The sequence below is a fragment of the Hemitrygon akajei genome, chromosome 19 (genome assembly GCF_048418815.1).
Source record: "Hemitrygon akajei chromosome 19, sHemAka1.3, whole genome shotgun sequence".
Taxonomy (NCBI): Eukaryota; Metazoa; Chordata; class Chondrichthyes; order Myliobatiformes; family Dasyatidae; genus Hemitrygon; species Hemitrygon akajei.
Window position 1 is genome coordinate 61,662,721 of NC_133142.1, and position 8,479 is coordinate 61,671,199.

Genomic DNA, 8,479 nt, shown 5'->3' on the forward strand with positions numbered 1-8,479 from the left:
ATCTGTCTTTTTTTAACTAGTCTGGGTAAATATTTACTAAGTTATTACAACATAGTCTGCAGTGAAGATAATTGCTAGATCTTTAATATCTTATAATGCTTGTTTTGTCTTTAAGCATTTACGCAATGAATAATAAATTATTTCCTAGGTTAGGTGATATTAAGTTCCTCTGAATCTTTTTTATTATATCCAAGAGAGCCAGGTTTTCAAGTCTTGTCTTCAAGATAGAGTGAAGTACAGTTAATAATGTTTGGTAATGTAAAGCATACAATTAGAACAAATCTTTTGACATCAGATTAATTCATATTTGCCAGCTTCTGGTACTCCAGGTACTTTCTTGAATTTCTAATGTTCTCTTTGATTTCTGCAACTGCATTGACTTTGAGGGACACATAATCTTTGAATATGACTGTAATCTGTTAAACTGAGCAGAACACCTTGTATGGTTAATCAAGGCAAACCAGTTTAGTATTGCCAGATATTGTATGGGAAGGTTCAGTTTGGAATTGAAATAATCTAAATGAGTTTGTTTCCTGAGGTCATTGTCATGACAGAAAGGCAGAACCTAGCATTGTTATTTGATCTTGAAGGCATTTAATAGATTTTCGAAATGCATTGACAGAAGATAACTGAAAGTGGAGGTCCTCTTGTAAGAGGAACGGACAGCTGTAAATCAAAAATAAACCACTGGGGCACAATGGTGACATAGCTATAATATGATGTGTTAAATGCTATGGGTATTCTGGAGTTTGGAGTTCAATTTCGGTGCGATTCTGTGAGGAGTCTCTGCACAACCTCCCTGAGGAATGTGTGGGTTTTCCCTGGGTGCTCCAGTTTTCCTGTGGTCTGAAGACTGTGGTAGGTTAATTGGTCATTATAAATTTTCCCATGATTGTTAGGATTAATGGAGTTTATCGGGGGTTCAGGGCGGTGTGGCTCAAAGACCTGGAAGGGCCTTCTCTGCTGTATCTCTTTTAAAAAAAAATGTCATGGTACTCCTGTGGCAAGAAGAATGGAATTAATGTTTTGTGACAAACTCTCTTCAACAGAAGCCTTTTAGTTCAATGGGTTTAATTGCTGAAATGTGGATTTGATATGGCCAGTTGAATATCTAATCACAGCAGATTGTGATTACATATCTTCTGGTTATAAATGCTTGGTTTATAGACAACTTGTACATATGAATGAGCACTTGGAAGCCAGGCAGGATGGCTGCTGTGGGGCTTCATGCATCTTCTGCCATGTGTGAACCTGGTTCATGGCAATATTGCATCTCGCAGAGAAATCTGATAGTGTTATACCCACGTTAAACTACACTTGTTCTTTCTTAGCCTGTATTTTTATTTAGACAAATTGCCATTGGCTACATTTTTGGCTTGTAAACTGCTCCTGTTTTACAGTGCCAGTTGTATAATCAGGGTTTAATTTTTGCTGCTGTCTGTAAGGAGTTTTTAAGTTTTTCCCTTGACCACGAGTTTCTCACTAGGTGCTCCAGTTTTCCTGCATGTTCCAAAGATGTGTGAGTCAGGTTAGTGACTTGTGGGCATGCTATGGTGGCGCTGGATGATTGATGACACTTGTAGGCTGCTCAACACAATCATGGTTTTTATTTGATGCTAATGACACATTTTACTGCATGTTTTGATACATGTGACAAAGCTAATTATTTTTTTTAGGTTATGAAAACTTCCGAGGAACAGAACTCTGCTGCAGCTCAGGGAGGATTTGTATCTGAATGTTAGCTTACCCTTAGTGCATTGCTTCTACTGTGGACTGAAAAAGAGGAGAGATTCTCTATGCTTTTCTTTATAAGCAACTGAGAGATTGGCGTGTAATATTTTGGGTCATCAGACTTCCTCAGCAGAATGAATTTTTTTTGCCTTGGACCATTCTTTTTAGGGACCTATTTGGAAACATGTATGTTGCTATAGAGATACCTAATCCAAGTTCCTGAAATCATTTAGATATGCTTAGAAAAATAGAGGGCTATGGGTAACCCTAGGTAATTTCTAAAGTTAGTACATGTTTGGCACAGTATTGTGGGCCAAAGGGCCTGTATTGTGCTGTAGTTTTTTTCCTATGTTTCTGTATGATTTTGGATGGTTGATATGTTGCTGGGATTACAGCAAAAAAGACAGAGGCATCATCCAATTATGGTATCTTTGTAGAATCTGTGCTCGCTATCATTTTATCACATCTTCACCTGTTCACAAGTTCAAATTGTTATACCAGCCTGTTTTAGTTTTAGATCATAAGACATGGAAGCAGAATTTGGCTATTTGGCCTTTTGAGTCTTCTCCACCACCATTCCATAATGGCTGATCTATTAGTCTCTCTTGACCCCATTCTGCTGCCTTCTCCCTGTAACGTACTGACTAATCATTTACGGTGGTCTGGAATTACATTCGGTGGCTTATGATCAAAACTCAAGTAAATTTATTATCAAGGAATGTATAAATTATACAGCCTTGAGATTTGCTTGCTCATAGGTAGCCGCAAAGCAAGAAACCTGAAATAACCCAATTTAAAGAAAAAAATAAAAGGCCAACACTCAGAAGAAAAAAAGTGTACTTTTTAGGAAGCTGAGGTTCCTGTTTTTATGTATTCAGGACTTGGCCAACAAAATAGCTATACTTTGAAGCCATTTGTTTGTCTCACTGTAAGCTAACCAGTTCATATGTAGGGATCTTGTATGAACAGATTGACATTGCTTAAAGGAAAGTTCAACATAAATGATAATTTCATCACCGGAGACCTTATAGTTAGATCATTTCCACACTGATCCAGTTAGTGACTGTGGCAGTTTTCTTCAGGTTGCACATCCACCAGGTCCTTGTCATGGTTGTCTGACTGTTCTTGCCTGTATGATATGTAGACTCTAGTGCTCTCCAGGACATTTAAAGCCATTAATTTAAATGCATAGATAATGATACACTGCTAACACCAACCTTGATAATTTTGATGCCTGCTTCAGATATTAGCATCTTCCATCTTGCATATTCTCAAATTTTCATGAGATATGCCCTTATCTGGGGTGGTATCTGGGTACAGGGACTTCCTGTTGTGCCAAGACCTAATGCTGTTTGCACCAGCTAGCATATGATTTCATTTAATTTTTAGTGTAATTTCCAGTATTCAAGTGTAAACGCGATCAAAATAATTGTTACTCTGGATCTGATGCAGTGTTTTAAAAGTCCTGATGAAGGGTCTCAGCTCAAAATGTTGACTGATGCTGCCTGACCTGCTGAGTTCCTCCAGCTATTTGTTTGTTACTAAGAGAAAGCACACAACAATTAAAAAAAACCCCACAATAAATAAGATACATTTGTGTTTCCATAAAGTTACACCAGGCACAGGAGTGTCTATATGTAAGGTGATTGAAAGGAAATGATTTAAGTAGTGGAGGGGTGCATTAGTGGGTGGAAGTGTTAATCAGCATTATTACCTGGGGAAAGTAACTGTTTTTGTGTCTGGTGGTCCTGGCTAGGATGTGACATAGCCTCCTTCCTGATGGGAATGGGGCAAACAGTCCATGAGCATGGTGGATTCAATTCTTTGTGATGTTACTATCCCTTTTCTGGTATTACTTTTCACTATGTATGTCCTTGATGGCGGTCAAGCCTGTGATAATGTTGGCCAGTTTTGACTCACTGTTGTAGAGCCTTCCTGTCTGCTGTAGTGCAGGTTCTGTACTGTGCAGCTTGTAAGGATGCTCTGAAGGTGCATCTGTAGAATGAGATGAATATAGATGTGCATAGTCCAGCTCTCTTCAACCTCTACAGAAAGTAGAAACATTGGTGAGCTTTCCTGATCGTGCAGAATGTGTTCTGGGGCCACGAGAAGTTTTGTGAGATGTGCAGTCCTTGGAGTTTGGAACTCCTGTTTCCACTGCTGTGCTACTGATGTAAGGAGGGGTGTGAATGATTAGTAGAGTTCTCCAAAATTGATTAAAAAAATTTTGTCTTGTTGATATCGAGGAAGAGTTTATTTGATGCATTGTCTGTGGTGTGGTTCCAGTGGGGTTATGTATTTGGTATTGTAAAGATTGTTTTGTATTTGTGGCACAGAGTTTGAACTCTGCCAGAGGGTTGTCATCTATTGTGCATTGGAATGTTGTGAATATGGCAAAAAGTTTGTCATTATCCCAAATCTTCCTACTACAATATACATTGATATGAGGGTTGTACAGTAAATAAATATAATCCAAACACTTAGTCATTGCAAATTGTTCAGCTTGTCTGTAACTTTAAGGCAGACAAAACACCATTTTTATGAAGAGCAAGGCTTGAATATGGCTCTCTATCAAGCATAAGCCACTATTGATGTATATGGATTTGTGCTGCAACTATATAGAAATTACGGCATGTTTAAGCAAGGCACATGGTATTCCTTGTATGATTTCTATTCGCCAATCTTTGTGTTTCTGCTTTAGACCTATGGAAAAGCCACTTCTAGATTATGTTCTAGATTTGCAAGGTTTTCTCAGGTGTCCATGTTCCTTTATCAATCCAGAATTTACAGTGTTTTGGGAGAAGTTACCTTTTGTAACTATTTACAGGCTTTGCAAAAATGTGAAGTATATTGCTTGAAGCTTCTACCAAACCGTGACGGGGGAAATGCAAGGGTCATGCCGCCATGTAACTGTTTACAGCGAGTACTACTGCGGTCTTGCACTGACCTTGTCTGCCATTGGATGCAGTGTTGGGTCTGAAAGAGCTTGGATGTGCTGAATTGATGCTGCTTTATGCCAGCTGTGGTTGTGATATGTAGTGTGTACCCCCCCCCCCCCCCCCCCCAACCTTCTGAACAGGGTTGTTGGTCGAGATTATAGTTTGTTTTTCTCTCATTCCATTGTAATTGTGTTTGAAGTAAATGTAATTTTATTTTTTAAACTGTATCAAATTTAAAGCTATTTTAAATGTCACTGGTCATAACTGGGCAAATAGCAATTGAAAGTTGACAGAGGTGAGCATGGCTTTTTTTTCTAACAAAACTGTAATTTGGAGCCTTTTAATGAGCTTTCTTATGACTGATTTGGATTTTTGGATTATGCTTAACCTTTGTCACCTTGAAATTTTGCATGCAAGGGAATAATTAATGTTTTGAGCTGAGACCCTTCATCAGGATTGTTATTGTACTTGATGCCCCCATTTATGAAGCTCAAGTTTTCAAATGTGTAATGGCACTTTCAATTATTTATAAACATTTGCAAGCTGCTCCCCTCTGTTTGCTCATACTTTTTAATGCTGTGACATGAAGTAGTTGTCTTTTTTTTAAAAACTTAATTTACATACTTCTCAACAAGAAGAGCTACGTTGGATAAAATTGAGAATTTATTATTTCATGCATTCTTACTTTTGGGTTCATCAGATGCATGGAGAGGGGGAGCTTGCTACATGGCCAACAGCTTGTTCTCCATATCATACAGTCCAGACTTCTGTATGTAGATAGCTAGAATGCAATATCCATGGTCAACTCTGACCAATGGAGGCCTCAGAGAATCAGATGTATTAAATATCATCTGTCAGTTATCTTATTTTGCAGTCTTATTTATGTCTAAACTCTATTAATATCCTACCCTTCGCTATAACTTTGGTACCATCTGCAAATTGAAATTCTACTCTACACACCCACATCTAAGTCATGAATACACAAAAAAAAATATTCATCCTAGCATGGACAACTTGGATCATATTTGCTACCATCTCTATTCTGAAAAACGTTATTCATTATTCTTCTGTACATAGTACTGTGCTTCTAATTGTATTTCAAGGGCCTCAGTTTTCCTTGCTAGTCTTCTATGGGGATTTCATCCTCCCCATTTTGAAAATGCATATTATTAATATAGTATTCTCTTCAACCTTTTCTATCCCCTTAACCAAAATTCTTCCAGTTTGTTCAGTATAATTTGCCTTCAACAACTCCGCAGTGGCTTTCTACCCTGATTATTGTTTCTGAAAGATTTCTCACAATAAGATATGACCTTGCACTCCTTTATAAGTAAAGGTTTGCCATTTTATAGCTAAAGCCCTGCTGCAGCCTTTATCCCCTCTGAATGCTCTTCATAATCTAAAAAGCATGTTATGCAGCGGTCACACTTGAGAATAATCGTGCTTTCAAAGATCATTGAAATAACTTTGACATCATTCACTATTTCTGCTGTGTTAACTTTGATAGATTTTGGCAGTATCCTTGGAAATCCTGATATCCGAGTGCTTTATCCATCAATGTCCTCTAGATCTTTTTTTCTCTCACACTTCCCCATTATCATGTATTTGGCTTTGAGATTTTATTCTCACCTCGGGCTCCTTTTTCACTTCAGTGATGCAGCTGTAACTTTGTGGCGGGTTAAAATTCCAAGTTGGTTTTCTCCCTGCAAAGTTGTATAGAACTCAGCCACTTTATTGTGTACCTTCTATAGCTAATAAAGTGGCAACTGAGTGTATGTTTGTGGCCTTCTGCTGTAGCCCATCCACTTCAAAGTTCAACCTGTTCTGTGTTCAGAGATGTTCTTCTGCACACCACTAGTGCGTGGTTATTTGAATTATGGTTACCTTCCTGTCAGCTTGAACCAGTCTGGTCACTTTACTCTGACCTCGCTCATTAACAAGGTGTTTTTAGCCACAGAGCTGCCACTCACTGAATTTTTTGTTTTTGTTTTTCACACTATTCTCCTTAAGCTCTAGAGACCATTGTGTGTGAAAATCCCAGGAGATCAGTTTCTGAGATACTCAAATCACCCCATATGACACCAGCAATCATTCCACAGTCAAAGTCACTTACATTACATTTCTTCCCCATTCTGATGTTTGGTCTAAACAACATCTGAACCTCTTGACCATGTCTGTGTGCTTTTATGTATTAAGATACTGTTATGTGATTGGCTGCTTAGAAATTTGCATCACCAAGCAAGTGTGTACCAAATAAAGTGGCCGCTGAATGTATATATAGGTTAGGATTTGAACAATCTACAGGTACAATGGGAAGTTGATAATTGTATCTGTACTTAATCTATTGTACTTTTCTGTAGAGTCCAGTTTGTGCATTTTTGACTTGTACATGCTTAGAAACAAATTATATATTTGCAAAATATCAACACCTGAATATTATCCCAGTCTAACTCTTGTGTAATAATAGAGAATGGCCAGATAGTTAGTAAAATACACAGTGTATGGGGAATGCAGTTGGCACTAAGGATCTTTCCAGCATCTCATGGTGTGGCAATGTAATTCTTTGTACCAGATTTATGGAAATTTTCATCTGGAGATCTGTCTTGGGATTTTTCATCTGTGAAGGAGCTCTCTGAAGCAACATGCATGTATTACTTTTGACCAATATTTCAGTTATTCAGTTTGGCCCAGTCATATCACATGGTGATCACAGAGCAGTTGCCTTATTTTTTTAGTTACTGTGATTTTAGTTATGAAAAGCACAGCAGCCAACAGTTTATCTCTCAATGAAGATCTTCAATATGGTCCTTGTGTTACTTATGTTATCTTGGTATGGAAATATTAATTTATATAGATATTTTTGGAATTGCTTGCTGATACTTGCTGTCTTTGTTAATCAAGCCTTCCTATAAAGCTGGATGGTTGATTTCTTTCTCTAAATTTGAGCATGCATATTTCCAAAAACAAAATAATTGTAATTTTCCTCCAACTTCGGCTGTAGAATGCCCTTTATTTTTTAATTTCAATGTTGCATGTTTAAGTTTCAGCTAAGTGGAACGTATTTTGAATGTTTTGCGTGTATAGGAGTGTTTACAATTATTTGATATTTTTAATAATGTGTACATGTTCCTTAATCTATTTCTCACTTGATCTCTTTGGTTTAACATTATTTCTATCTATATTTATTTTTACTGAAGCCACCTAGAATATGTGTACTAAATTGTTTAACCAAACTACTATTTTCTACAGTGTATTATTGTCACACATTCAGGAAAAAAAATACAAGAAGTTTTTGAGCGAAGCTTAAGTTTCTGCTTTGGAATTCATTTTGTCATTTGATTCTGTAAATAGGTGAACTTGACCCATCTCTGGACTTGTAATCTATTTATATCTTCAATATATCCACATTTCCTGCCTGGAAGCATTTTCACATTTTCTCAAGTTGGGATTCTAAACCTTTCCCTGCTCAACAATGGTTGAATAATTCTAACCATCATATTTATAATTGTGTCTTGTTGGAAGGTTATCAGTACAAGTCCCATTCTAGAAACTTGAACACAGATATCTAGAACACTCCATTGCAGTGGTGAGGGAGTGCTGCACTGTTGGAAGTGGGACGTGAGTGAGATAAGCCAAGATCCACTTTGCTTCTGTCTGATTTCTTTGTCAGCTGATTCCATAAATGCAATTTATCATCTCTGTAAATTTTAACCCGAAGTGAAGTTTATGTAGTGTCTTCTTTTGTAAAATAAAAGTGCACATTCAATTATAGGTAAATGTTAGTTTTGTTTTTCATGTAGACTGAGCTG

General features: G+C 37.3%; 1 protein-coding gene across 2 annotated transcripts in view; it reads left to right on the forward strand.

Moving 5' to 3' along the window:
• The window catches only part of LOC140741982 (NCK-interacting protein with SH3 domain-like), a 237,529-nt gene that overhangs the window by 13,398 nt on the left and 215,652 nt on the right, over positions 1-8,479 (forward strand). The gene's annotated exons all lie outside the window — the stretch shown is intronic.